The sequence below is a fragment of the Lathamus discolor genome, unplaced genomic scaffold (assembly GCF_037157495.1).
Source record: "Lathamus discolor isolate bLatDis1 unplaced genomic scaffold, bLatDis1.hap1 Scaffold_96, whole genome shotgun sequence".
In the NCBI taxonomy this organism is placed as follows: Eukaryota; Metazoa; Chordata; class Aves; order Psittaciformes; family Psittacidae; genus Lathamus; species Lathamus discolor.
This window is the reverse complement of record NW_027069416.1, coordinates 93080-99282: the sequence shown is the minus strand read 5'-3', so window position 1 is coordinate 99282 and position 6203 is coordinate 93080.

Below are 6203 nucleotides of genomic sequence, written 5' to 3'. Positions count from 1 at the left end.
AACAAAGAGATAGAAAAGGTGGGGGGAGTGAGTGGACAAGTTGTGTGTCTTGGTTTGAACCACGACATACTCATAGAATCATAAAATAGTTGGGGTTGGAAAGGACCTTAAGATCATCTAGTTCCAACCCCCCAGCCATGGGCAGGGACACCTCACACTAAACCATGTCACCCAAGGCTCTGTCCAACCTGGCCTTGAACACCGCTGGGGATGGAAGATTCACAACCTCCCTGGGCAACCCATTCCAGTGCCTCACCACCCTAACAGTAAAGAACTTCCTCCTTATATCCAATCTAAACTTCCCCTGTTCAAGTTTTAACACATTACCCCTTGTCCTATCCCTACAGTCCCTAATGAAGAGTCCATCTCTGGCATCCTTATAAGCCCCGTTCATATACTGGAAGGCTGCTATGAGGTCTCCACACAGCCTTCTCTTCTCCAGGATGAACAGCTCCAACTTTCTCAGCCTGTCTTCATACGGGAGGAGCTCCAGTCCCCTGATCATCCTTGTGGCCCTCCTCTGGACTTGTTCCTACAGTTCCGTGTCATTTTATTTTGAGGACAGCAAAACTGTGCACAATACTCCAAGTGAGGTCTCACGGTAGCAGAGTAGAGGGGCAGTATCACCTCCTTCAACCTGCTGATCACACTCCTTTTGATGCAGCCCAGGATACGGTTGGCTTTCTGGGCTGCGAGCGCACCCTGCCGGCTCATGTTCATTTTCTCATCGACCAAGACGCCCAAGTCCTTCTCTGCAGGGCTGCTCTGAATCTCTTCTTTGTCCAGTCTGTAGCTGTGCTGGGATTGCTCCGACCCAGGTGTAGGACCTTGCACTTGGCATGGTTAAACTTCATGAGGTTGGCATCAGCCCACCTTACAAGCCTGTCAAGTTCCCTCTTGATGGTATTTCTTCCCTCCAGTGTATCAACCAAACCACACAGCTTGGTGTCATCAGCAAACTTGCTGAGGGCGCACTCAATCCCACTGTCCATGTCAGTGACTCACCCACTCCCACTGACCTGCCCTGGCAAGTGCCATGTGCTTACCATGTTGGAAGCAACCACCAGATGGCTGAAAAAATATGCTGTGCCCCACGCCACTGCCCAGAACACTATCCTGGGCCTTGAGAAACAAGCCTTGTGGCAACATAGCACCCCAGAGAGAACTGAATCAAACTCATTTCTGGAACAACCTTATAGGCGCCGGGGACAAAGAGCATGGCATTAAGTGGGTGTATCACATCCCCTCCCATGCACCAGCCTCTGGGAAAATCAAACGGTACAATGGGATGTTAAAAGTTACACTGAGAGCAATGGGTGGTGGGACTTTCAAACATTGGGATACACATTTACCAAAAGCCACCTGGTTGGTCAACACCAGAGAATCCGCCAACAGGGCTGGCCAAGCCCAGTGAAAACTTTGACATACTGTAGAAGGGGATAAAGTTCCTGTGGTGCACATAAAGAATTTGCTGGGGAAGACAGTCTGGGTATTTTCTGCTTCAGGTAAAGGCAAACCCACTCGTGGGATTGTTTTTGCTCAGGGACCTGGATATACTTAGTGGATAATGCGTGAAGATGGGGAAGTCTGATGTGTACATCAAGGAGATTTGATTTTGGGGGAAAACAGCCAATGAACTCAATTGTATGCTATTGCCTGTTATGTAGCACTTTTATAGCCCACCAACTAGATGTCTTCAGGTCACCAGCGAGTGGCCTTGACTTCCCTCTGATCATCATCCCAACAAAGAATGAACTTTGACAAATCTAGACAAGCTCAGCAGTGACCAGACAGGTTCTGCGGTGTCATTAGCAGGCAACAATCCAACACTGCACACTGCTCTGAAAGAATTTTACAAGAGATGGAGCCTGACATCATGGACCAGATGAACTCAGCAGATTTATAGGGATTGATCCATGCACTGAGGAATGATATCCGTGTGTGTGTATGTATGTATGTGCATATATATATATGAGGCAACAGTGATGGTATATTGAAAAATGTAGGATCTGAGCATGACGTGAATGGTATGGAATAAGGGGTGGATACTTTCCTGGATTCAGCAGTAGCCGTCTTTCTTCTCCTTCTTAGTATCTGGTGCAGTGATGTGTTTTTGACTTTCAGCCTGGGAACAATGCTGGTAACACCAATGTTTTTAGTTGTTGCTAAGTAATGTTTACTCTGACCAAGTACTTTGAGTCTCATGCCCTGCCAGTGAGGAGGGGAAGCCGGCAGGAAGCAGAGACAGGACACCTGACCCAAAATAACCAAAGGAGTATTCCATAGCACAGCATGTCATGCTCAGTATATAAACTGGGGGCAGTTACCCAGAATGGCTAGACCTCTGCTCGGGTTGGGCTGGGTATCGGTTGGCAGGTGGTGAGCAGTTGTATTCTCTTCCCTTGTTATTTCCCTCATCATTGTTATTACTCATGGTAGCAGTAGTGGTTTTGTGTTGTACCTCAGTTACTGGACTGTTCTTATCTCAACCCGTGGGAGTTACATTCTTTCGATTCTCCTCCCCATCCCTCCGGGAGTCAGGGAAGAAAGTGGGGGGAGTGAGCAAGAGGCTGCATGGTTCTGAGTTTACTGGCTGGGCTTAAACCACGATACTTGCCAATAAAGAAACCTGATGGAAAAAGTTATAAGATGGCTCAGGATTTAAGGGCAATAAACAAAATTGTGGAAGATAAGCATCCAGTAGTAGCTAATTAGAATCATAGAATCATAGAATAGTTAGGGTTGGAAAGGACCTCAAGATCATCTAGTTCCAACCCCCCTGCCATGGGCAGGGACACCTCACACTAAACCATCCCACACAAGGCTTCATCCAACCTGGCCTTGAACACCGCCAGGGATGGAGCACTCACAACCTCCCTGGGCAACCGATTCCAGTGTCTCACCACCCTAACAGGAAAGAATTTCCTCCTTATATCCAATTTAAACTTCCCCTGTTAAGCCATCAAACTTAACATTACTTAGAACTGATTCTAAAGGTTTATATATTCCATTTTGTAATTTTGTGCCCCCCCCTTGTCTCATCAGGTCTTCAGGGCCTACACGTACGAGATTGTGTCAATCATGATTTGGATTTATATGATTGTGAACATAAGGGCATGGGATCAGAATTGGTATTTGACATTAGTACAAAATGTAACTAGTGCTCTTAACAAAAGCAAATGTTAGGTCTGTACTCAACTATCTAAGCCAGGAGAAAAATTTGAGATCCCCTTAATTGGCATACTTATCCCCTATAAAATATCATGGAATCTATGGGTAAATACTAGCTTCTTTGGTAACCACACTCAAAAGTGAGGACTCAGAATAATGAAACCAAATCCAGGTGAAAAACACTGTACCTGCATACAGAGATGTAGCCCACCAAAAGGGATGAAAAAGATAGACTGTTTAGGTTCTACAACTTTTGTGGGAAATTTTTCAAATTGCAACTATACTATAGATATTGGCTGGTTTGGTTGGTTCACAGGCTGGTGGTGGCCTGTCCCCAAAGGGAAAGGATGGTACTGGTTATGTGGAGAAAATGCATATAAAGCATTACCCTTTAATTGGAAAGGAGTGTGCACCTTGGGTGCAGTAGTCCCCAGTCTCACAATTGTTACCACACATTCTTTTGGAACATGGATGAGGAATTTTGTTAAACTAATCAAAAGAGGTTACAATCTGATAGCCAAACAAAAACCAGCCTTTCATAGCTTTGTCTGATGGATTATCCCATCGTTAGGTGTGAGTTAAAAAAGGCCATGGTGAATATATCAGCAACTATAGAAAATATAAAGAATAGAACAATAGATGCTATCCAAGAAGTACAGGAGAAATTATCTAGTTTATCCAAAGTAGTTTTACAAAATCAAATGGCCTTGGACATGCTGTTAGCCTCACAAGGAGTTTGCTCAATAATCAATGATAGTTGTTGTTCTTATGTAGATCAAAGTGGAAGAATCGTAACTGATCTAAAAGAGATAGGGGAACGAGTCAAGGTGTTGATGAAATTGCTAAAGAAGATACCTTGTGGGAATTGGGGGAAGTCTGGAAAGGACTGACCCCTTGGTTACCAAATCTTTCCTGGTTAAGGCAGTTGTTTACTGGGGTAATAATATTAAAAATTCTAATTATAGTCACTTGTATTTCAATTCAATGTTTCTTTCAATGTTTTAAACAGTCAATGATGAATTATGAAGAATGGAAAAGAAATGAAATTAAGCATCAGGTGGAAACAGAAATATTTCAGAAAAATATCAATGAAGTATTTTAAAGGACCTTGCAAAAGAATTTGCAAGAGGACAGAAAAATGGGGGATTTGAGATAAGGAGGTACAAAATGACATGTAATCCTTTGTAAGTAAATTCAGTTTTAAGTAACATTAAGTTTGATGGCTTTGTAACAGTAGCAATGGAAAATAACTGAGGTACATGTTTCATAGAAAAAAAAGAGAGTGCAGCTAGAGAACATAATAAGATAAATCATTGTATTTGGAGTAGTTTTAGGTCCTTATGATCTTAGTGCAAAAATAAGTGTAAGAAGAACAGGGTAGAAAAACAGGACGTAAAGAGTATCTGAAACCAGCAGGTGTCCAGGATGTGCTACAGCTGAGCTAACTGATAAGTAGAAGGACGGGGATGATTATGTCTGCAGTGTTACCAAAACAATTAAGATGATGTAAGCATTTATCTACTGTGCATGCTTCAAAGATTGACAGAAAGACATTAATGATATGGAATAAGTGGTGGATCCTGTCCCAGGTTTAGCTATAGCAGTCATTTTTCTCCTTCTCAGTAGATAGTGTACTGCTGTGTTTTTGACTTGCAGCCTGGGAACAGTGCTGATAACACCGATATTTGCTTACTCTGGTCAAGGAGTTTTTAAGTTTCATGCTATGCCAGGGAGGAGAGGCATGGGAAGCTGGGAGGAATCACAGAATCACAGAATCCCAAGGGTTGGAAGGGACCTCAAAAGATCATCTAGTCCAACCCCCCTGCAAGAGCAGGGTAACCTACAGTACATCACACAGGAACTTGTCCAGGCGGGCCTTGAATATCTCCAGTGTAGGAGACTCTACAACCCCCCTGGGCAACCTGTTCCAGTGCTCTGTCACTCTTACAGTAAAGAAGTTCTTCCTGATGTTAACGTGGAACTTCCTATGCTCCAGTTTACACCCATTGCCCCTTGTCCTATCACTGGATATCACTGAAAAAAGCCTAGCTCCATCATCCTGACACCTACCCTTTACATATTTGTAAACATTGATGAGGTCACCCCTCAGTCTCCTCTTCTCCAAGCTAAAGAGACCCAGCTCCCTCAGCCTCTCCTCATAAGGGAGATGTTCCACTCCCTTAATCATCTTTGTGGCTCTGCGCTGGACTCCTTCAAGCAATTCCCTGTCCTTCTTGAACAGAGGGGCCCAGAACTGGATGCAATATTCCAGATGCGGCCTCACCAAGGCTGAGTAGAGGGGGAGGAGAACCTCTCTTGACCTACTAACCACTCCCTTTCTAATGCACCCTAAGATGCCATTTGCCTTCTTGGCCGCAAGAGCACATTGCTGGCTCATGGTCATCCTCCTATCCACCAGGACCCCCAGGTCCCTTTCCCCTTCGCTACTTTCCAGCAGGTCAACCCCCAACCTGTACTGGTACATGGGGTTGTTCTTCCCCAGATGCAAGACTCTACACTTGCCCTTGTTAAATTTCATCAAGTTTCTCCCCGCCCAACTCTCCAGCCTGTCCAGGTCTCGCTGAATGGCAGCACAGTCCTCTGGTGTGTCAGCCACTCCTCCCAGTTTTGTGTCATCAGCAAACTTGCTGAGGGTGCACTCAGTTCCCTCATCCAGGTCATTGATGAAAATATTAAACAGCACCGGTCCCAGCACCGACCCCTGAGGAACTCCACTAGTCACAGACCTCCAGCTAGATTCTGCGCCATTGACCACAACTCTCTGCCTTCTTCCTTTCAACCAGTTCTCGATCCACCTCACTACTTGATCGTCAAGCCCACACTTCCTTAGCTTATCTATGAGGATGCTGTGGGAGACAGTATCAAATGCCTTACTGAAATCAAGAAAAACTACATCTACCGCTCTACCATCATCCCTCCACCTAGTCACTTCCTCATAGAAGGCTATAAGGTTGGTCATACATGACTTCCCCCTCATAAAACCATGTTGGCTGTTCTTAATGACCCCCTCA